Raw genomic sequence first — 25,659 nt, 5'->3', positions numbered from 1 at the left:
TCCATTTAGGCAACAGACTTCCATTGGTGTGTAAAAATTACAATCCTCATGAAAAATACTACATATATATTAAGACAAAATGCCTTGCGTTGTCAAGAACTACCCACAGTTCCTTGGAAAAAGGATTCCTAGTTACGCGCAAAACTTGGATTTTTAGTGTAGTGCATGAGAGCAAACCCCCCCCCCAAAATTAGAGGGTACATAGGTAAGTTTCTTTTCTTTTCTTTTCCCCTGGAAGTAAATGTCTTTGAATGCATTTAAATTGGGGGCCACACAAAATAAGCAGTTGATCCAACAGCTCTGTAAATAATCAGTAATAGAAAAACCCTGACATAACTTTACTCAAGTTGGAATAACGATAATACTATGTCATTAACCAGTCATTGTTTTTTAATTCTTCTTTGTTCAACATGATATAGATAGCTTAAGGAGTTAGCTTATAAAATGTTTCAAGCCATCTTCTTAAAATTTCAGATACCTGCTCAGCTAGTATTTCACTTCAAAGTACATTTATTTTCTTTAAGAATAGCAAACAAGAAGGATGTGCTCTCTATTCCTAAAAGGTTTATGAGAACTAAATTAAGAAATCATTATAAGAAAGCTCTTACCCATTCAGCAACTAATGGAGACTGGTTTATTTTTCTCCCTTTATTATTTTTTAATGCTTATTTATTTTTGAGAGAGAAAGACAGAGTGCAAGTGCGGGAGGGACAGAGAGAACGAGACACAGAATCTGAAGCAGGCTCCAGGCTCCGAGCTGTCAGCACAGGGCTCAAACTCACGGGGCTCGAAGTCAGACGCTTAACCAACTGAGCCACCCAGATGCCCCTGTTCTTCTTCTCACTTTAAATATCTGCCCAATCTGGGGCGCCTGGGTGGCTCAGTTGGTTGAGCAGCTGACTTCGGCTCAGGTCACGATCTCGCAGTCCGTGAGTTCGAGCCCCGCATCAGGCTCTGTGTTGACAGCTCGGAGCCTGGAGCCTGTTTCGGATTCTGTGTCGTCTCCCTCTCTCTGACCCTCCCCCGTTCATGCTGTCTCTCTCTGTCTCAAAAATAAATAAACATTAAAAAAAAATTTTTTTTTGTTAAATATCTGCCCAATCAATTCAGAGTCTTTTGTATTTCTTCTATCACTCCAGTAGGTCAAAGTAGTGAAGCATTTGCTACCTAGGCTAACTTTAAGGACAAGAAAAGAGTGGAAATCAGAGGTAACATTTTAAAGATATATGATAAACAAAGTTGAGCACAGAAGTTTTGCAAAATTATAAACTATTACTGAAATGGTAAAGGGAACAAAAGTCTCTCAGGGAATGATAAAAAGTCACACGCTCAAGACTTACATATGAAAATGGGCGATAACACAACGGACCAGTTCAACTAACCCTCACTCCAGTTCACTTGAATAAACAAGCTAGAAAAAACTTTCTTTTTTTAAAAAGTAATTCCACAGTTAAGAATGTAATCTAGCTCATCCTTTCTTACATTACCAAAACCAGAGACCCTCATTTCCATCCTTTCTAAACTTCATCTCTCATTGTTCTTCCAACCAACTTATCTACTGTCTGACAAATTTAGTTTTGCTCTCTTCCTCTTTCACAAAACACTATTTCCTCTTTCTGGCTGATACATATTCATCATATTTGTTTTTAAACTTAAGTTTATTTGGATTTTCATTTAAACTTTATGAATTGTACAAAATAACCAAAAGGAAAAGAAATCCAACAATTCCATTCACAACAATAAATCTGGTTTATAGTTTTCTCTGAGAACAGAAAACTTCCTCTTTTTTGAATGTTTAATTATTTTTGAGAAAGAGAACATGTGTGTGCAAGCAGGGGAGGGGCAGGGAGCGACGGAGACAGAGGATCTGAAATGAGTTCTGCACTGACACAGTAAGCCTGAAGCGGGGCTCAAACTCACAAACCATGAGATCATGACCTGAGCCGAAGTCAGATGCTCAATCAACTGAGCCACCCAGGTGCCCCCAAAAAACATCCTTCTAATCCTCATGCACAATTACAATATAGGATATCAATATTTATATAGTTATTTAATAAGTATTTTTCTAAACTGCTATAACCTTCATAATTAAACTAAGGGGCTATACAATATTCCATCAAATGGAACTATATGCTATAACTACTACCACATTTTTACATTCCTGGCTAGTACCTAAAGTATGATAGGCAGGTGCTTAAAAAAAAAATTTGTGCAAACGATGCAGTCATTCTGGAAAACAGTATGAAGTTCCTAAAAAAAATTAAAAACAGAACTACCCTATGACCCAGCAATTGCACTATTAGGTATTTATCCAAAGGATACAGAAATGCTGACTCGAAGGGGCACATGCACCCCAATGTTTATAGCTGCACTATCAACAATAGCCAAATTATGGAAAGAGCCCAAATGTCCACTGACTGATAAATGGATAAAGAAGATGTGGTATAGGGGTACCTGGGTGGCTCAGTTGGTTAAGTGACCAACTTTGGCTCAGGTCATGATCTCACAGTTTGTGAGTTGGAGCCCGGCGTCGGGCTCTGTGCTGACAGCTCAGAGCCTGGAGCCTGCTTCGGATTCTGTGTCTCCCTCTCTCTCTGTCCCTCCCCCACTCATGCTCTGTCTCTCTCTGTCTCAGAAATAAATTAAAAAAAAAAAAAAAGATTTTTCTCTCTCTCCCTCTGCTCCTCTCCCCGGCTTGCACACTCATGCACACTCATACACACTCTCTAAAATAAAAACAATATAAAAAACTAAAAACTAAAAAAAAAAAAATCCCTGAAGTATATGATACTAAACGTAAGGTCTTTTTTCTATAATTCAGAATCAATTTTCTGAACCTCAATACCTTAAATACTGTCTGTAGTTGTTGAATGTAGAGCAGACATAGATAACATAGATGATTTGAATCTAGTAACCAATAACCAAAACCATCAGGGCCTTAGGCAAAATTAGAAGTTTACGAGTAAGTGATTCATTAATTCACTCAATGATATTTTCATAACTACTTATTTAGATCTGACACTATTCTAGAAGCTGGTGATAGACAATACTGATGAAAGCAATAGCCTCTGCCTTCAAGGAGTTTCCTGTCTAATTCTACTTTTTCACATCTTTCTATACTTTCTTTCCTTCTTTCTATAACTTTTATTCCACCTCTCATTGTCTTTTCTTCTATCACCCTTCCAGATTTCAAGCGCTGGCCTTCAACCTGCCCAAAGTTTCTGTACGATCTTCCCCCCAAAAGCCCCATGCATAGACGTGACCCTTACTTCACTGTCCCTTTCCCCCATCTCCTTGAAAACTGGCACTCCTTCAGTATCAGCATTCTATGGAGATTCTGAAAGGAAAGAAACCTTATTTGTATATTTAACAATAGGGTGAGTTTCTTTCTTGCTTTCTTTCTTTTTTTTAATTTTTTTGAGAGCAAGCACATACGAGAGGGGGAGAGGGACAGAGGGAGAGAGAGAATCCATACTCAGCGTGGAGCCCAATGTAAGTCTCGATTCCATGACCCTGGGATCATGACCTAAGCTGAAATCAAGAGTCAGATGTGCAACTGAGCCACCCAGGCATCCCAAACGTGACTTTTTAAAAATAAGCTTTTTAGGGGCACCTGGGTGGCTTAGCCAGTTGAGTGTCTAACTTTGACCCAGGTCATGATCTCATGGTTTGTGAGATCACACCGCATTTGTGAGTTCGAGCTCCGCATCGGGCTCGCTGCTATCAGTGCAAAGACTGCTTCAGATCCTCAATCTCCCTCTCTCTTTGCCCCTTCCCCACTCATGCTCTCAAGCAAAAATAAACTTTAAAAAAAAAAAAAAAAAACCTTTCATAAAAAAAAAAAAAAAAGCATTTTAACCCAAGTTAATGGACTATGCGAGGTAAATTCCTTGAGCAAGGGGGGGCTTACTTATTTCCTAATTTGGAGCCACCTTCTCTCTCAATATCTATTCCCAAGCAAAAACCAACATACACACACACAAATCAAAACAAAACTAGGTAATTTGAGAGCTCCCTTTTGGATGATTATTAACCTTAGATTTATTGTAACAACAACAAAAAACTTAAGCTGGGAATAGACATTTATTAAGGGGATATTATTAAGGGGAAAGGATCTTATTACTCATCCTAGACTAATCCCTCATTTTATAGTCAAAGAAACTAAATACCTAGCTAGTTAGAGGCAGACAAGGCAAGAATTCAAGTTCTTTAACACAGTATTTTTTACTTGAGGATGATGCCTCCAATAATGGTCAGTAATAGTGACACAGGGCACATCATAAGACATCTTACAATAAGGTGTTCTGTTTTTGTTTTTAATTTTTTTAATGTTTACTTTTATTTTTGAGAGACAGAGCATAAGCAGGGAGGGGCAGAGAGAGAGGGAGACACAGAATCTGAAGCAGGTTCCAGGCTCTGAGCTGTTGGCACAGAGCCTGATGCAGGGCTTGAACTCACAAACAATGAGATCATGACTTGAGCCGAAGTCGGACGCTTAACTGACTGAGCCACTTAGGCTCCCCCTAAGGTATTTTGTATCACTTGTTATTCGTCATCATTATGTGGTGAATATATGCCAAATTCTGGATTTCTTTTAAATATATAATTTATTGTCAAATTGGTTTCCATACAACACCTAGTGCTCACCCCAACAGATGCCCTCCTGAATGCCCATCACCCACTTTCCTCTCACTCCACCCCCCCATCAACCCTCAGTTTGTTCTCAGTATTTAAGAGTCTCTTATGGTTTGCCTCCTTCCCTCTCTGTAACTTTTTTTCCCCCCCTTCACCTCCCCCATGGTCTTCTGTTAGGTTTCTCAGGATCCAAATATGAATGAAAACATATGGTATCTGTCTTTCTCTACTGACTTATTTTACTTAGCATAATACTCTCCAGTTCCATCTATGTTGCTACAAATGGCCAGATTTCATTCTTTCTCATTGCTACGTAGTATTCCATTGTTTATATAAACCACATCCTCGTTATCCATTCGTCAGTTGATGGACATTTAGGCTCTTTCCGTAATTTGGCTATTGTTGAAAGTGCTACTATAAACATTGGGGTGCAAGTGCCCCTGTGCATCAGCACTCCTGTATCCTTTGGGTAAATTGCTAGCAGTGCTATTGTTGGGTCATACGGTAGATCTATTTTTAATTTTTTGAGGAACCTCCATGCTGTTTTCCAGAGAAGCTGCACCAGTTTGCATTCCCACCAATAGTGAGAGAGGGTTCCCATTTCTCCACATCCTCTCCAGCATCTATAGTCTCCTGGTTTGTTCATTTTAGCCACTCTGACCAGTGTGAGGTGATATCTGGATGTGGTTTTGATTTGTATTTCCCTGATGAGGAGCATCTTTTCATGTGCCTGTTGGCCATCTGGATGTCTTCTTTGGAAAAGTGTCTATTCACGTCTTCTGCCCATTTCTTCACTGGATTATTTGTTTTTCGGGTGTGGAGTTCGGTGAGTTCTTTATAGATTTTGGATACTAGCCCTTTATCCAATATGTCATTTGCAAATATCTTTTCCCATTCTGTCAGTTGCCTTTAGTTTTGTTGAATGTTTCCTTTGCATTATTGAAGCCTTTTATCTTGATGAGGTCCCAGACCAAATTCTGTTAAGTGACTGGTAAATTAACTATACAGTGTTCAACACAGAAAACAGCTAATAGAAACAAATCAAATGGAAAAAAAAAAAAAACTACTTACACATTACTGAAGGTCTTTCTCTGAAAATGATGCCAAATCTCAATTTGTGAATTCTGCAAGCCTCAGAATTTGAGAAAGACTGTATTGAAAAGAATAAAAATTGAAGTTAAATTAATCCCATTGAAATATTTCCTCCTAAGATGCCCATGGATACTTAAAGTTCTGTTAATAATGATAATTTTCAAAGAAAACTATTGCATATATTATTTTCATATGCTTAAGACCCAATAAGTAATTTTCAAACACCAGCTCTTCCACAAACACCTTTCAGTCAAGAATAGCAACACACTTAGAAACCAAAAAAATCAGATAATGACAGACAGAAAATAAAAGAATAAATAATGGCACAAAAGAGTAAATGTGTACAGGAACAAGGAGTATAAGAAAGAAAAAAAGGCCTATTTCTGGGGCATAATGTATAGTATCTCACTCCTACAATAAAATATACATATTTAAGACAATTCATAGACTCAAGTAATTTCCATTAGCAAATTTCAAAGAAGTCAATACTTGAAAGTATTTCCCCTTTATTACAGATTTTTTTTTTTTTTTTTTTTGGAGAGAGTGTGCAGGAGGGGCAGCAAGAGGGAGAGAGAGAAAATCCCAAGTAGGCTCTGCACTGGCACAGTAGATGCAGGGCTCAAACTCACAAACCTGAGCTGAGATCAAGAGTCGGATGCTTAACCAACTGAGCCAGCCAGGTGCACCTGTTTTCTTAATTTCTATGATAGTTCATTATTAGTGTATGGAAACACAATAGATTTGTTATATTAACTTTGTATCTTGCAACTTTACTGAATTCATACGCAGCGTGATATGTCAATGTACTTCCTGCAACTATATATGTTAAATTATCTTTCAGCACAGACGCCTATAAATTGCTATTATTTTTAGTGAAACCTTTTATTTTCAGATAATTATAGAGTCACATTCAGTTGAAAGAAATAATAAAGATCTGACATATCTTTCATTCAGTTTCTCCCAATGACAATATCTTACCAAACTATAGTACAATATCACAGTTGGGATACTGCATTGATGATTTCACCTATCTTATTTTGATTTACTCAGTTTTACTTGTATTCATGTGGGTTTATGTGCGTATACATGGTTCTATGTAGTTTTATCACATCCGCAGCTTCATGTATTATCATGCACGGTTAAGACAGAACAGTTCTATCACAAGGATTCCTAGTGGTGACCTTTCATAAGTATGCCCACCTTCCTCCCACTCCCCTCAACCACCATCCCTAACCCCTGTGGAGTCGTATATTTTTTACTGGAGAGCACATATATAGTCTATGAAAGGAAAAGATAATGTCTCCAAAAGCAATACCCCTTTACCAAGTAGGTGCAGAAACAAACCAAAGAAAACATGTAAGTATATACGGTGTGAAAGAGACTTGTTGGTCACATTTACTTAGCCATCTGGAACATTATATTTGAACATAATTATACAAACATAAATGCACAGACATATGAACACACACAAAAATATAAGAAAGACAGAGTGATCTCTACTAACATACAATGAAGACCAATCTTCTTAGTTCTAAGATAAATTTTCCTATTACGGATAAATTCTAGACTAGAATTGAGCGGACAATATAAAACAGTGCTACAGGACAACTACAACAGGGATTGGTAGGTGTAGAAGAACATAAAAAGGAGACTTTTACTGTGTTCAGGTGCAACCCTGCCCTTCACCCAGATATTAGTTGGAACTAAGTAGCTGGTATTCCCTTGGGAATGTGGATCTGGTCTGGAGAGAACAGGAAGAGACTAGAAATTATTAAGTGTTAACGTAGATACCTCTTGTCTCTCCAGACAGACTATAAACAATTCAAAGGCAGGAACCTTGTCTTTTATTTCTTTTGGTTCTCTTATATAAATTAAAGTAGTTATAAACACATGATAGGTGTGTAAATATTTATTAAATGAATGAGGTCAGCACAGTAGAAAAAAATGGGAAAGTTAAGACACCACAGAATCATAGGATTTTATAGCCAGGAAAGGTGCTTAGAGATTTAGGTGCAATTCTTCTTTCTGTAACTGAATTGAGACATAAAAGTTAAATCACTTGTCCAAGACTAAATACATTAATTTATGACTCAATTCTCATGACTTTTAATTTGGAGTTCTACTACATCATGCTTCAAGAATGGTAGAGAAGAAAGTAATTCCCTGGGGAGATCTAAGTGTTAACTAGTGAACATGGGCTTTGATGGACAAAAAAAAAATTAATAGGTAAGTGGGAGAAGTTAAGCTGGTTGACGAATATATGGCAAACAGCAGGTAAGAAAAGGAACAGTGACCAACAACATGAGAAAAGGAAGAAAGGTGAACAATGAGATACAGCAAGAAAATAAAAAAGATGAGGAGGAAAAGGTATAAAAAGAATAACAGTTAAAAAGTGCAGAAATGGGAAGGAGAAAAGTAGGAAATGGTTAAAAGGGATGAAGTGGGAGCCTGGCTGGCTCAGTCCACAGAGCACGAGACTCTTGATCTCAGGGTTGTGACTTCAAACCCTACACTGGGTGTAGAGATTACTTAAAGATAAAATCTTAAAATAAATAAATAAAGGGATGAGGAAATGTTATCTGGAGAATTTGTAATGTTATCTGCATTCTTTTAACATAGAGAAATTATGAAATTTACCACTCCTGGAGTGAAATTAGATTCCATATAAACTAATGGTGACAACAAATACCAACTCCCAATCCTGTACTGAAAATCTGCTCATATTCACCGCTGTGTATGAAATGCAAATATATGGTACACACCAGTCTAGAGTGAAAGGGAAGTCTGGTTTTAAATTTTGTCTCTTGCACCATCTTTTTTTTTACTTAATTTCCCATATGCATACCCCTCCCACATCTCAAAGTTCTTGCTTCCTCTTTAAATTATCATAAGTGTTTTTTAAGCTAGTGTCTGAAGTGAACTGTTGCCTCCATTGGAATATTCCCAAAAGTTTCTCTCAAACAATACAATATCTGGTTTTTCTTCTCTATTTTCAGAGCCATACACAAGCTATTTGAAACAGCACTCACTGGCATGATTAAAAATACATTTATATAAAACAAGCAATCTAAAATTCAGCTATATAAATATATAATAAAACTGAAATCAATTGAATAAAATATCACTTTTCTTTTAAATTTTAATGTTTATTTTTCAGAGATAGAGAGCACTAGTGGGGGAGGGGCAAAGAGAGAGAGAGACACAGAATTCGAAGCAGGCTCCAGGCTCTGAGCTGTGTGCACAGAGCCCTACGTGAGGCTTGAACTCCTGAACTGCGAGATCATGACCTGAGTGAAAGTCTAATGCTTAACCAACTAAACCACCCAGGTGCCCCCAAAATAATCACTTTTCTTAAAAAGTAGACATGTAAGATTTACACTTTTGTCATCTGATTAATGTTGAGCATTTCGACTTATTTCATCTTACCACCTATCTAAATATACTTTAAGGGTACCTGGGTGGCTCAGTTGGTTAAGTGTCCAACTTCGGCTCAGGTCATGATCTCATGGTTCATGATTTTGAGCCCCGCATCACGCTCTCTGCTGTCAGCACGGAGCACACTTTGGACCTTCTGTTCCCCTTCTCTCTGTAATTTCCCCTGCTCATTCTCTCAATCTCTCTCTCTCAATAAATAAATATACTTCAAAAAAATAATAATAAATATACTTTAAACACCTTTTTAAAAATCCTTTTTTACTTTCCCTCACAAACTATAATAATACATTTATTTGTTAATAACACCTAGAGAGGACTTCTGAGAATTAATACTTGAAAACAACTTTGAGAATTCTGTTATTCTTCTAATTAATAATGATTAATATGATTTGTTAAATTGTAGGACTTACTAGATGATCAATGACTATAACAAACAATTCATACACGAAGAAACCCAAATACTAAAACACATGGAAGAACTGTTAGCCTTGCAAATAATTAAAGAAATTAAACTTTGAGGTCTTACATCATATCCAGTAAATTAACAAATATGAATAAAAAACATTAAATCCAGTGCTGATAGTGCTGTGAGGGAAATAAACACACTTAAAAATTATTAATGGCACTGAATTAGAATAATTTTTCTGAAAAGTAATCCAGCAAGAACTTAAAACTAATTATACTCTTATCAACTAATTCAATTTTGGTGAAATCATCTCAAGAAAATATTTTACTTTTTTTTAACGTTTATTTATTTTTAAGAGAGAGAGAGACAGAGCACTAGCAAGGCAGGGGCAGAGAGAGAGGGAGACAGAATCTGAAGCAGGCTCCAGGCTCTGAGCTGTCAGCATAGAGCCCGACACGGGGCTCGAACTCACAAACCGCAAGATCATGACCAGAACTGGGGTTGGACGCTTAACCAACTGAGCCACCCAGACGCCCCTCAAGAAAATATTAAAAAAAAAATCAATCTGTTGGCTTGGATTTACAACTGTATGTCTTTAAAGACTCAGAATTTAAAAGGACCTTAAAAATCTTTTGGTTCAACCTCATCATTTTGTTGGAGGAAATTAAAGTATAGAAAGGACTTGCCCAAAATAGCACTGCTCCATCAGTAGCAGAGCAGGACCTGAAATTCCTTATCCCAGATCTCTTGATACTGTAGTTGACCCTTAAACAATGCAGGGATTAGGGGTATCAGTGCCCCATGCAGCTGAAAATCTGCATGTAACTTTTGAGTCCCCAAAACTTAACTACAAATAGCCTACTGTTGACCAGAAGCCTTACCAATAACATAAAGTCAATTAACACATATTTTGTATGTTATATGTGTTATATACTGTATTCTTATAATAAGATAAGCTAGGGAAAAGAAAATGTTCCTAAGAAAATCATAAGGGAAAATACATTTACAGTGCTGTACTTTAAAAATCTACAATAAATAGACCTGCACAGTTCAAACTATTCCAGAGAAGCCGGAAAAAATGACCCAGAATTGACAAGGGTAAGCAGATCAACTTAGTGAGGCTATATGACACATTGTTCTTTCTAAACATCCTGATGGCCAGAACCAGTCCTAGACAAAGTGTATCTTCTCTCCTTTAAAATCCCTTAACAAATTTTCAGTAATCAAACCAACCTCCACGATTTTCCCCTTCTTCTTATTCCCATGAAAATGTATTAGTCCCACTGACTGCTCCCCATTTTTAAATTTATATCACCAACCATGACTTTTGAGACCCAAAATGCCTACTTGATAACTCTACCTGTATATTTAATAGCCAAAACTAAACTATTTCTTTGGTAAAGCTCCATCATTAGACCCAAACACACTTCTCTCACACATGCACACACTTATACTCTATAAATTCACCAGGAAGGGGATCAATTTGAACATGGAATGTTGCCTATACATATTATCAGTCACAGGAGCTGATATTCTGAAGGTAGTATGAACTCCAGGAAAGAAAAAATAAACACTGCACGAGTACAAGGGGGGAGGGGGGAGGGGAAAGGCCAAAACCAGAACAACCTATCCCAGAGGAAACAGAATTTATGGTCCAGACCAAACACATTTCTTAGATAAGCATAACAAACATATTCAGGAAACTAAAGTAGGATATTAGGAAAATAATAATGAATAATGAAGAACCAACTATAGATACTGTGCATTAAAAATATAATAACTGAAATTCTTATATACAAGTTAAATAACAAAATGGATACAGTCAAAAATAAAATCAGTAAGTAGATGATCAAAACGAGGCATTAGGAAGGCGTAATAAATGGGAAAAATATACTATAAAAGTTTTAAAATATGGAGGCTTAAGAGAATGAGAAGACAACCCACAGACGGGGAGAAGTATTTGCAAAAGATCTATCTGATATAGGACTGTTGTCCAAAATATATAAAGAATCCCTGAAACTCAATAATTAGAAAACGAACCACCTGATTAAAAAATGAGCAAAAGACCTGAATAGACACCTTACCAAAGAAGATATACAGAAGACAAGTAAGCATATGAAAAGACATTCCACATCATATGTCTTAGAAACTCAAAGAAAATAACAATGAGATATCACCGCACCCCTACTAGAATAGCCAAAATCCAGGACACTGACAACACCTAATGATGGCAAAGATGTGGGGAAACAGGAACTCTCATTCACTGCTGGTGGGAATGCAAGATGGTACATACAGTCACTTTGGAAGACAGTTTGGCCGTTTCTTACAAAACTAGGCATACTTTTACCATATGATCCAACAATCACACTTTTAGGCATTTACTCATATGAGCTGAAAACATGTTCACACCAGCTTTATGTGAGTACAAGGGAGGGGGACAACTTGGAAGGAACTAAGATATCTGTCAGTCGGTGAACAGGTAAACTGTGGTGCAACCAAACAATGGAATATTACTTCTAAAAAGAAATGAGCTATCAAGCCACTGAAAGGACACAGAAGAACTTTACATGCATATTACTAAGTGAAAAAAAAAATCAATCTGAAAAGGCTATAGGACATTCTGGAAAAGGCAAAATTTGGAAATAGTAAAAAATCGGGGGTTGCCAAGTGGTTAGAGAGGAGGGGTTAATAGGCTAAGCACAGAGGATTTTTAGGGCAGTAAAACTATTCTATATCTGTCACTACATATATATGTCATTATATGTTTGTCAAAATCCAGAGAGTGTACAACACAAAGAGTGAAGCCTAACGTAAATTTTGGACTTTGGGTGATAATGATATGTCAGTATAGATTCAGAGATTGTAACAAATGTCCCACTCTGGTGTGGGATGTTGATTGTGGGGGAGGCTGTGTCTGTGTTGGGGGAAGGAGTATATGGGAACTTTGTACTTTCTGCTCAAATTTGCTGTTAATTTAAAACTGCTCTAAAAATTAACATGTAATTGAAAAGAAAAAAATTAAAGAATTAGTTTTGAACCCCTCCCTTACGAAACGTGGAGGCTAGAAAAATTAGAGGCAACATCGAAATAACAGGTCTTTCAGAAGGTGAGAAAAAAAAACAAAAACAAATGGAGGTGAGGAAGTACTTAAAATAATGACCAATAATCAATAAGCCTTAAAAAACTGACAGACAAGAATGAATACAAATATGAATCCAAGGGTAACCGCCAGAAGAATAAAAATAGAATACATAACTTTTAAACTGCCACCAAAAATTTTATTTTTCTTTAGAAAATAGTAACAGAGAAAGAAGAAAGGAAAAGAAACTAGGGTAAACAGAAAATACAAAATAAAATGGCGGGAATAAATCCTAACATAATAGTAAAAGACAAAAAAATTTAGCATACTAAAGAAACTCTTAGAAAGCCCTCTTGCAGGTAACATGCCAGGGTTCTTACTGATCCTTGAACAAATCAGGCATGTTCCAGTCTCAGGAGCTTTTCTACCTGCTCTCTGTGTCTGGACTAGCCTTCCCCGATGCCAGCCCAGCCAGCCCATCCTCAGGCTGGGTCACCCTCTCAGTGAGGCTTTCCATGACCACCCTATTTGAAATTTCAACAACCTCCCACATCCAACACCTCATATTCTCTTCCCCTGTTCTGATTTTCTCACCTTATTACTTTTCACTATCAAACACGTACATATACTCACTCATTTTATTATCTCATTGTCACTCCACAAGCCTGTAAGTTCAATGAAGGTAGGAAGTTTTTGGTTTTAGGAATTTTTTGGTTTTAGTCACTGCTCTATAACTCGTATCTAGAACAGTGCCTGAAGAAATAGTGTGTGGTCAATATTTGTTGAAGCAATGAATAAACAAATTGAGGTGCCCATAAGTAAAGGAATAATTTTAAAATGTGGCAGATACCATGATTTGAATGCCATGTAGAAGTTAGGAGCAATTAAATAGATGTACACAGCCACACAAATAAATTTTTTTAAATTTACTGAAGATAACAGGAAACAGCAAGGAATATATAACAAAATATCATTTATATAAATTAAAAACATATATTCAAAACAGCACTGTAGTTTTCAAAACTAAATTCAGGATGATATGCTAAATATATTACAGTGGATATCTACAGGGGAAAGGGAATTTGAGTATGAAGGTGGAGCATACAAGAAAATAAAATGAAAGCAGGGCCCCCACGTAAGCACAGGCCAATGATGAAAGCGTACCATGGAATGAGAAATAATGATTAAATCAAGTCTCTATACCTGAGGTGCTCTCACCCTGCTTCCCCTCAAAGAGAGAGACTTAACCACTGGTTTCAACAAAACTCAAATCACTGTGACCTTGAGAAGACTCATTTCAGTTCTGTGTAAGATGGAAAGCCCAACTGGAATGAGCTGAGGAGAAAAGAGGAGATGAGAAAGTACACATAACCTTTCGTAGGCATTTCGATGTGAAGGGAAGTTGGGAAGCAGAGTGATAACTGGCAGAAGACATGGAATCAGCAGATCTGTTTTTAAAAAGATGAATGAAATTAAGGGGCGTTATGCCAACGGCAATTGTCCAGAGGGAGACAAAATGAAGACGAAGGAGAAAAAGAGGATGAGTATTAAAAGCAAAAGCCTTGAGAAAGTGTGACAAGATTGAATGTAAAGACAAAGTCTGATTATAGAGGCAAGGGCTAACCTCACTGTAAAAACAAGCTTATGTGTTTAACAATACTTTTTCTGAATATTCAGGCTTTGGTGAAGTAGCGTCTTAACATTTTTAAAGTCGTGACCCCTCTGAGAATCTGAGTAGTGTTAAGGATCTTCTCTCCCCTAAAATACATTGACATATTCAGATAAAACTTCATGACTTTAGGAGGATCACAGAGCCATGCTTCCCAAAGTAGTCCATACACATGTCTGGTTTTTGTTCTTCGCTCTTCAAATATAACATACATATAGAAAGGGCACAGCTCCATGAATTTTCACAGAGTGAACATACCACGTGTAAAAAAGATCTCCCAGGTGAAGAAATAGAACATTACCAGTAACGGGAAGCCCTCCGCCCTCCTCCAATCTTCCCAAAAAAGAACCACTACCCCACTTTTAAGGCTAGATGAGCCTTGTCTGTTTCTGAACTTTATACAAACCAAACACAGAAGGATTCACACAGAATATATTCTTTTGGTCTAGCTTTTCTCATTCTACAGTATGTGTTTGAGATGCTCATACTCATATGCGTAGCAGTAGCTTGTTCGTTTTCATTTCTGTATAGTTTTTCATTTTGAGACTATAACACAGTTTTACTTATCCATTCTATTGTTAACAGACACTTGGCTTTGTTTCCAATGTTAGGCCATTATAAATAATTACAAAATCATGTATAAATTATTCTATATGTCTTTGATGTGCAAGTGTATGCATTAAAAAATACTTATGAATAAAACTGCTAGAATACAGTCTATGGTTATATTCAACTTTGGTACATAATGCCAAAATGTGTCCCAAGTAAGACCTTATATTGGATGGCTTAGAAAGAAAAACTTTTTTCCACCAGCACAAATATTCCTCTGAGCTAAAATATTAGTTTGGGGGCTCCTGGGTGGCTCAGTCGGTTGAGCGTCTGACTTTGGCTCAGGTCATGATCTCGCAGTTCGTGAGTTCAAGCCCCGCGTCGGGCTCTGTGCTGACAGCTCGGAGCCTGGAGCCTGCTTCGGATTCTGTGTCTCCTCCTCTCTCTGCCCCTTCCCCACTCATGCTCTGTCTCTCTCTGTCTGTCAAAAATGAATAAATGTTAAAAAAAATTTTTTTTAATATTAGTTTGGTGTCGTGTTTGCCTTAATTAAGTCATTGCTGAAGAAAACTATACAAAGACTATAAAAACAGGAGTTAAGTGCTCTGGAATCAGTTTGACAAGTTCAAATCCAGGCTCTATCCAGTGTCAGATGATGAGATAAGCAAGTAAGTATGTGCTTCAGGTATTACAAAAAAGGGGAACCAAAAAATGCTTTAAATTTAATTCAAATAATTTTATTTGAATAATTTAACAATGCAGCATCATTTTAAAAAACACTTTGCTGATTTTGCTTATATTTTCCTTATTTTATGGTTTGGAATTTATTTTCTTGTGAATTACAGAAGTGGTACCATAATCACTTCAATGCTTGATGATGTAAATGTTTAAAGATAAGAAATTATGACTCTGATTCTCTCATTCATTCATCTAGTAAATATTTATTGAATGTTTACTGAAAAGGACACGTGTCAGTTTTATTTTTGACTGTCCACCATCTGAACTCCCTTTCAATGCTTAAAGAAATCTGTCACTGTGTGTGTCTTGAAAGGAAGTTGGGCCCTAGAATCAACCATGTAAGCCAAAAAGGCCAGAGAGTTGCTTCTGTATTTAGGGACCAGGTACACAGGTTGGTCAATTAGATGCTTTCATGCAGAATTTTAATCTAGGCCTATAGCTGCTAAGACAGTTTAAAATTCATTTTTAGGGCAGTAACACACAACACACAGTGGCAGTGTCCAAGCAATGGCATCCCGTGTCCTGCAGGGGAGTCAATGCGGTCTTAAACAGGAAAAGGATAATTCTATGGCATGACTATGATTATGGCCTAGCCTGGAGGGTGGTTGGTTGTTTTCCCATTTGTTCCCAGAGACTGGTTCTCCAGCCTTCCAGTCATTTCTGTAAACTAATTAATATCCTTTCAATAAATAACTTTTCTTCTGCTTCAGCTAACCAGAATTGATTTCTGGTGTCTACAACCAAGAATGGTAATGCTCCATGTGCCATGCCCTGTACTAGGCACTGGGAACACAAAACAAATGATATGGCCCTGCTTTACAGGAGTTGATAGAGAAGGCAAGTAAACAGGCAATTACAATAAATGGTAAGTCTATAACAGGAATAATCACAGAAAGCACAAGAAGGACACACCGTTTAGGCTTGAGGAGTCAGAAAAGGGATGTCATCTAAATCTTGAAATATGACCAGGGTAATAGAGGAGAGATGGAAGGTCATTACAAACAAAAGGAGCAACAAGTAAAAGGCATATAATCTCTCTGCTCATCACCTCCTTCCAACACAGTAGCAAAAGCATATTTGAAGGACAAAAATGACACAAGGCAGATCAAAGGGCTTGTGGAAGGGGATGAGAAAGTCATAACTTGTCACCTGGGTAACAACAGTCGTGTTATTGAGCTTGCTGTATGAAAATGAACCTCATGCCTAAAACACACCCACACCCACCACCACCACTACTGCCCCCACCACAAAGCTGGCCACAAGTACCTTCCTTTCCTCTATCGTTCTCACCTACCTCAGTCACTTCTCAAAACAGTCAACTAGGGAGTGCTGGGGTTTTGGGGGGGTTTTGGGGGAGGGTTTGGTTGTTTGGTTGTTTCTCGGTGATGGGGGTGGTGTAGGAATCATGAATGAGTGGATAAAGGAATTGAAAACAGAAGTAAAGGTATTAATCAACAGATGAGAGTAGTGAAGCACAGGGCATTCTGCCAACTGCTTACACTAGTTTTGCTTAAAGGTAGGTACAATTCTGATGGAGGAAAAAATTGGTGTGTGTGTGTGTGTGTGTGTGTGCACTCAAGTTATACAATTTCAGTGTTGACACAGGTCGCTTTTAGAAAGTTACCTTTTAAAATTATATTAGGCTTATACTATTTATATATTATAGGCTTACATATTATTTTCACTGTTTACTTTTATAAAAACTATGATCTTCATCGGTTTTATAAGCTCTAGCATTTTCAGCCATCCATTGTATGGACATCTATGCTTGAACAGGAAAAAAATCACCATAAAATAAAATAACAAACCAACCAAACCACTCTAAAAAAATTTGATAAAGCAAGCTGAAAGCAAGGATCCGTGACATGTCATTCTCAAAAGTGACATCAAAGTTTTAGAACAAAGTGATCTGAATATTCTAAAATCTATAATTCTCCTTTGAAGAAAGCAGTATTCACTACCATGTGAAGGATATGAAAAAATAAGTCATTTCAGTTTCATAAATTGAATGGTGCAAAAATACACTTCAGTCATATCAAACTCCACACCACCTTTACAAATTTATTTCTTTTAAAAAATTTTTTTGTTAAGTTATTATTATTTTTTAAGTAGGCTTCATGCCCAGCATGGAGCCCAATGTAGGGCTTAAACTCACAACCTTGAGATCAAGGCCAGAGCTGAGATCAAGAATTGGATGCTTGGGGCACCTGGGTGGCGCAGTCGGTTAAGCGTCTGACTTCAGCCAGGTCATGATCTCGCGGTCCGTGGGTTCGAGCCCCGCGTCGGGCTCTGGGCTCATGGCTCGGAGCCTGGAGCCTGTTTCCGATTCTGTGTCTCCCTCTCTCTCTGCCCCTCCCCCGTTCATGCTCTGTCTCTCTCTGTCCCAAAAATAAATAAACGTTGAAAAAAAAAATTAAAAAAAAAAAAGAATTGGACGCTTAATCGACTGAGCCACCCATGCAGGCGCCCCTCAAATTAATTTCTTTCTGCCAGAATGCCCCTGTTAAAATGGCCAGCCTCTGCATAGTATTTGAGACCTGCTGCTCTTTGAAGCCTTCCCTAACCTTTTTCTCCAGAAGAGAGTTATTCTCTCCTCTTATGCTTCAAAAGCACCCTGTACATATCTCTATTATGATTATCACATGAATACTGTAACTGCTTCTTTGCAACTAGATTAGGAATTCTTTGAAAGTAGGCAATGTTACATCTCTATCTCTGTAAATATGTTTCAGCAGTCTCTAGCACAGAACAGGCAGTCAGCAAATTCTTGTTGAAGAGAGACGGACATGATGTATTCATAATGATATTAATATAAGGTTATTTGCATTCATGAAAAAGCATGACTCAAACTTCAAATTCTGTATGCGGAAGCTAAAAAATTAGTTCCCTTGGTTTTTATTTGAGAAAGGGAAAGATTTTTACAGCTTTCAAAATAATCGCCTTTGGATTGGGGATGAAATAGTTTTGTTATATTGACTACTATGTAAAGCCAATGAGTGAGTGGTCTCTTTTTTATTTCAAAAAAATGCCAATTTCATTTCACATTACTTAGTATTCCTTTGTATTCACCACCTTCACACTAACATACTTACCTTCTAAGAGTTATATTCCCTGCATCTCCTCCCCAACCATAAAAATGGGGCCTGATATGTTTTATGAAACCTTGGTTTCATCCGCCATAGCTGACTCAACTAGACATAAACACTTGCCTCAGACTGGATTTTCTCCCAGAGGGTTAGAATAGGGTCACAGAACCATGAGTGAATGTATGACTTTATGAGTTGGAGGACTTGTTCAGCTATGCCCAGTAGTAAAAAGCAAAATGCAGATAGAGAAAAATGAACCGGGTAAGTAGAGAGAGGCAGAGAGATCATGCTGCCCCAGGGTGGTGAGAAAATGGCTACCTAAGTTACCGAGGAATTTCTGGCTCCCAGTTCCCCTCCCCTTCACGAAGCCTGTCTGTACTTTCATCTTCAAGGCACTGTGACATCCCCAGGATCCTTGCTATTAACATTAATTCCTCTTTTTTTTTTTTCTTAAGTACAGTGGTTTGAATTTTATTTCTGTTACAAACAAAAGAAATTTGATTTTAAAAACCTCAAAAAAGAAGAGGTCAACTAGAAATATAAAAATGTCAGTTAATCATAGGAGGGAAGAAAAAGCCTTGTTAAAAAATGGCTGTTACATTGGTATCTTCAGGCATTCTTCAGCATAAGAAAATGAAAACTATTCACCAACCATAACAGGTTCTAACAGCAGCCTATACATCCAATTTTAGCACAGTTGTGAGTCAGTATGAATAAAATTCTATTTCAAAGTACAAGAAAAAAACAACAAAGATTAAGGGACAGGGAATATTTTAGAGACTATTAGACCAAAAATTTTTTTAAAGAAAAATAATACTGCTTACTATAATTTTGACCACAGAGTAGATGAGTTATATCTTCCCATAGCCAGTCTTATGTAATAAAGCCTAAATATCATTATGTAGTTTTCCCCATCCATCTAAACCTATTTCTCTGAAAAAACATACTACTTCAGAGTCCTCAACTAAAATACTTAGTGGTAGATGATAGTAACCTTTAAAAAAAAAAAAAAAAGGAATCATTTCACAACAGTACTGCCATTATGGCATTGGCTTTTTATTTTATTTATTTATTTATTTTTATTTATTTTTATTTTGGCATTGGCTTTTTAAACAAGACTGTTATACTAGGTTTTTCATGTTTCTTTGATATTAGCTCATTAGTAAAAACTTTTCTTTGGCAAATCAGACTTTAAAAAAAACAACACACAACTAGTTCCTTCAGTAATAATTTTCAAATGGATAGTGGAGAACAATGAATATCAGTACCTTGTACTATTCTTAAGTTCAAAACATAACTTTTTAAAGAAAAACTGACTAGTTTCACATAATCAAAATTGAGCAAGACTGGGAAAATCTACAAATGTAACGGCAAGTTCGGAGATAAGAACAAACAAAACAAACAGTACTTCTATCAAATTCACCAAGATTATATAGACAGTTGTGGCATTCGGAAAAAAAAATGAGAGACAAACTTAGGGTAAAAGGAAAAGTTCTGAAAAATTTAACAGTGATTGCCATAAAAAAGATTTAAAGCAAACAAGTCTCAAGTCTCAATTCTTTACAATAATAGAAGGTGGCAGAGGTGTCAATAATTTTTAATGATTTTTATTGTTTCTAGAATTTTTGTTGAAATTACATTTGATTATGAGTACTTCATATTCCATGAATTTATTTTAAACCAAATACCGAAGGGATACTGTGCAGGTTTGACCCCATAGTTGAGAAGTTTTCCAATTACCCTATTGTACCCCCTTGTTCAATCTTTGTCTACAACATGCTTCAGTTCATCTCCAAAATTAAAAGCCCAATCTTACACACCTTAATCCTTAACAGGAAAGTCTGGTTAAATGCTACAGTACAGGCTATATGAATACTAAGAGTAAATAAAGGGCATTGCTAGAGCTTAAACAGTGTGATTAATAAGAAAAGTGTGCTAAACTTAAGTATCCATCTATAGAAGAATGGATAATAAAGATGTGTGTGTGTGTGTGTATAAATATTATGTAGTCATAAAAAAGGATGAGATTTTGCCATTTGTGACAACATGGATAAACCCAGAGGATATTTTGCTAAGTGATGTTAAGTCAGACTGAGAAAAACAAATACCATATGATTTCACTCATAAGTGGAATCTAAGAAAACACAAATACATAAGTAAATAAATAAACAAAAAGCAGAATCAGACCTATAAATACAGAGAACAAACTTGTGTTTGCCAGAGGCATGAGAGTGGGGGATGGGCAAAATGTGTGAAGGGGAGAAGGAGATACAGGCTTCCAATTATGGAATGAATAAGTCACGGGAATAAAAGGCACAGCACAGTGAATAAAATCAATGCTATTGTAATAGTGTTGTTTGGTGACACATGCAGCTACACTTAAGGTGAGCAGAGCATAATATAGAAGTCAAATCACTGTTGTACACTCAAAACTAATGTAAAGTTGTGTGTTAAGTACACTCAAAATTTGTTTTTAAGTCTGGTGAAATTTAAATAATTAAGTAAAATTAAGAAATACTAATCCTCATTAATGCCGATTTCAAATTTGTAATAAAACACCAAATGTTGGAGCTACTATAAAGACTAATGGTCAACTTGCTATGACAGTCTCAAAAGCTAGTAATGTATCTTTCATTTAAAAACCCACAATTAGTTGCTTTGTTCATTCATTTGCTAATTCCAGGTTGGTGAGGGGACACAGATATATAAGTTAAACATCCTGGGGCTCCTGGGTGGCTCAGTCAGTTAAGTGTTCAACTTCGGCTCAGATCATGATCTCACAGCTTGGGAGTTTGAGCCCCGCATAGGGCTCTGTGCTGACAGCTCAGAGCCTGAAGCCTGCTTCAGATTCTGTGTCTCCCTCTCTCTCTGCCCCTCCCCTGCTTAAGTGTGCCAGCGCACTCTCTCTCTCTCTCTCTCAAATATAAATAAACGTTAAAAAAAAAATTTAAAAATATAGCAACAGGAGCTATAAAGAGTACCTACTGAATATTTACTGAGTGCCAGACACTGTTCTGAGTACTTACTTGAATTAACAGATTTAAGTTTCACAATAATCTTAGGAAGAATTCACTATTCCCATTTTACCAGGGAAGAAATGGAGGTACAGAGAGATAACACAGATAGTCAAAGAGCAAGGTCAGGTTTCAATCCCTGACATTCTGGGTTCAGAACCAACTACTTTATATTACCTCTCCAATACTACAATCATTCTCTCAAAAAACTCTTATGGAGGGACGCCTGGGCGTCTCTCAAAAAACTCTTACGGAGGGACGCTTTTGAGGGCGCCTGGGTGGCTCAGTCGGTTAAGCGTCTGACTTCAGCTCAGGTCACAATCCCGCGGTCCGTGAGTTTGAGCCCCGCGTCGGGCTCTGGGCTGATGGCTCAGAGCCTGGAGCCTGCTTCCGATTCTGTGTCTCCTTCTCTCTCTGACCCTCCCCCGTTCATGTTCTGTCTCTGTCTGTCTCAAAAATAAATAAACTTAAAAAAAAACAAAAACAAAAACAAACTCTTATGGAGTAACTTCCCTGTGCCAGGCACTGTTTCTAGGTGCCTGAGATATAACACAGTTAGTAATAGATTATTTCACAAGGGACTTGATAATCCAGTCAAGAGTATGGGTCTGAGAAGACATTCTGGAGGAAGGAATGCTTAGGCTGAGTCTTAAAAGATGCAAAAGAGTTAGATATGCAAAAGGAAAAGGGAAGGAGAAAATGAAGTCATTCCAAGCAGAAAGACTATGTAAGCCATGGTCAACAATTAGAAATAGCTGTACATTCAGGGAATCTTCAACAAGTAGTTCTGTATGGCTAGAGTGGAAAATGAAAAGCAGAAATTATAAAGGTTAAGATTAGAGGACCAGTCAGAGGCCAAACCATGGTCAGTCTTAATGACATGGTAAGGAGTGCAACTTTATCCAGCTGACAATGGGAGTCAATGATGAATCTTCAAACTGCATGTTAGACACACCCATCTGGCAATTCTGATAAGTTGAATCTCAGGGAGATGAAACTGAAGACAGGAAAACCAGTGCAAAAGTAAGGAAGTAGATCCTAATAAGGCAGAGGTTAAAACAGGGATGCTAGGGAAGGGACTGATTCAGAAATATATTTAGGAGATAAAGCCAATAGAATTCAGAAAATGAATGGATGGGAATGAGAGAGAAAGAGGGGGAGGAATCCTGAATGACTCCTAAGTTCCTTGGATGATGAAGTCAACAGCAGACTGTGATGTCTTTGGAAGACAACAGATCAAAGCAAAATTTTAGGCAGGTAAATTCAGTTTGGACAAGTGGAGTTTGAGGTGAAGATAAGTAAGGAGTTAGATAAGATATCTGATGCTTTGGAAAGATGCTAATGCTGGGAAAACAGCTTGGGAAGTAATTGGTAGATATATGGTAACTGAATCCACAGAGGTAACTGTGACCTACCAAGGAAAATGTGAAGGCTGAGAAGCGCAATGAGCCAACCCCAAGAACACCGCTTCTTATGGGATAAGCAAGATAAGCAGAAGAGGGCAGCATGGTGGAAGTCAAGGGGTGGAGTTTCACTACACTTAGCCACCCTGAGCGCCTTTCTATTCTCATCCCAAACTCCTTTGTACTGCAAGGCTTTGCACCTGATGCTGTCCCACAAGGATCCCTCTTTCCTCAGCTCGTCACATAACTGACTCTCTCATCTGTCAATATCATCTCCTGAGAAAGGACTTCCGGAGGAAGTACCCTCTTTCGGTCATTCTCTCCTCTCATCCTGGTTGACTTCCTTCATAACTCTTAGCCTTCTTTCCACCTCTCTTGTTTAATTGGAGGTAATACAGCAAAGTGATGGAGAATGCAGGCTCCGTGGTCAGCCTGGCTGCACTCACATTCTGGCTCCGCCACCAACTAGCCATGTGACATTGGACAAACTGCTTCATCTCTCGGTGTCTTCCTCATCTTTAAAAGAGGCAAAATAATAAAGTACTTACCTCATAGACTTCTTGAGGGAATTAAATGAGTTAATCCGCATAAAATTACTGTAAGAATACAGGTACATTCTGAGCACTCAATTATATAATTGTTTGCTTGCAATCATCTCCAAAGCTTCACTTCACTTAATGGCACATCTCAACATGTGCTATTAAAAATATTTGAAGCTATAAAAACTCTCAGTCCAAATCATAAAGATGTCAACTAATAACCAAATGAAGGAGTACTGTTCTGACTAAACCTCAAGAAATATTACTTTCAGAGATTTTTTTTTTTGGCCCCAAAAGTAGCGGGGGAGGGAAACCATACAAAACTAAGGGTCTATAATTAAGCAAGGGAAGTTTTGTTGGCTTTTTAAATTTTGATAAATTTTTAAAAATGTTTATTTTCGAGTGAGAACACAAGCAGGGGAGGGGCAGGGAGAGAGGGGAACAGAGGATCCAAAGTGGGCTCTTCTCTGACAGCAGACAGCCCTATGTGGGACTTGAATTCACAAACTGTGAGATAGGAGTGCCTGGGTGGCTCAGTCAGTTAAGCACAAACTGTGAGATCATGACCTGAACCGAAGTGGGACATTTAACTGACTGAGCCACCCAGATGCCCCTGAGCTTTGGTAAATTTTTGATAAGATGTAATTACTGTGTAATTTAGACTAATTTATAAAAAGTAAAATTAAAATATGGAAGATGGGGGAAAAAAGGTTCTGCAAAGTTCTGGCATCAGTAACTGTGAAAAACAGTGTTTTCACTAGAAACTCTAAGAGTAGAGACAAAAGAACTGTACATAAAACTGCTCTACTTGGGGGGGGGGGGGGGACACCTCTCTTCTCCCTCTCTCTCTCTGCCCTCCCATACTCAGACACACACATGCTCTCTCCCTCTCTCAAAATAAATAAAAACTCTAAAAAATATGCTCTAGTTGGTACAGTTGTTTCTGTTGTACATGTATGACAGGACTGACCAAATAAGTAAATAGATGGCAAACGGTGAGAGTCTGGTTTCTTACTTTTGGAGAGAGAGGTTATAGCTAAGCAAGAGTGTACAGGTAGGATGAACCAGAAGGCACTGAAGTAGAGTCAAAGGTAACAGTATAAACTCATGTTTAGCTTCAGATAGATTAAAAAAAAAAAGAGTTGTATGTTTGTATATGTGCATTAATATGCATACATATACTTCCTAGGTCTGTGCACTGAGAAAGCCTAAAAGCGATGATATCCCTGCAACAATGAGCACACCCAGAAACCAGATCTTGGTTTCTAACATCATTCTCTAATAGAGGTAACCAGGGATCCTTGGAGAAATAGTTGACTGGGGGACTGAGGCAGGGAATACACAAAGATGAGTTTGGGGCATATTGTTTCTAGTGCCAGAAAGTAAAGAAGTGCTAATAATAATAATAATAATAATAATAATAATAATACCACCAATATGTCTTACTGGTCACAGGAACTAACCTGAAAGAGGCAGAACAACTTAAGCAATAACATAAAATGGTAGAGGATCATAACCCAAAGTTATAAAATGAATATCCAGCACTACATATGGATTGAATAAAAAATAATGGGGGAAAAGAGAAAAACCTTCCTTACAAAGAATTCCAAATAATTTTGCAGATATTTCCCCTTCAAGGAGTTGGAACTCAATTCTCCACACACTGAGTATGGTTTCCACAAATGACTTGTTTCCAAAAAGTAGAGTATGGGAAAAGTTTACAGTAGAGACACTTGGCAACACTGCCTCAACCAGGTAATTGAGGCTAAAAATATCAGCGCAGGGGCACCAGGGTGGCTCGGGCGGTTGAGCATCCAAGACTCCTGATACAGGCTTAGGTCCTGACCTCTAGGTTGTGAGAATGAGTCCTGGCATCAAGTGGAGCCTACTTGGGATTCTCTCTCTCTCTCTCTCTCTCTCTCTCTCTCTGCACCCTCCCCCCAACTCGTGTGAGCACGTTCTGTATCTCAAAATAAATAAACATTTTTTAAAAATAAAAAAATTAAAATAACAC

At 37.5% G+C, this 25,659-nt stretch overlaps 1 protein-coding gene across 1 annotated transcript in view; it reads right to left on the bottom strand.

Annotated features, from left to right (window-relative positions):
• The window catches only part of DENND4A (DENN domain containing 4A), a 133,080-nt gene that overhangs the window by 100,498 nt on the left and 6,923 nt on the right, over positions 1-25,659 (bottom strand). The window contains exon 2 of the mRNA XM_027067557.2: positions 5,707-5,785. The gene's annotated coding sequence lies outside the window, so the exon portion shown is untranslated. The remainder of the gene's footprint in view (positions 1-5,706; positions 5,786-25,659) is intronic.

Source organism: Acinonyx jubatus, chromosome B3 (genome assembly GCF_027475565.1).
Source record: "Acinonyx jubatus isolate Ajub_Pintada_27869175 chromosome B3, VMU_Ajub_asm_v1.0, whole genome shotgun sequence".
Classification (NCBI taxonomy): domain Eukaryota; kingdom Metazoa; phylum Chordata; class Mammalia; order Carnivora; family Felidae; genus Acinonyx; species Acinonyx jubatus.
Note: the sequence above shows the minus strand (reverse complement) of the source record. Positions and strands in the feature narration are given on the sequence as shown.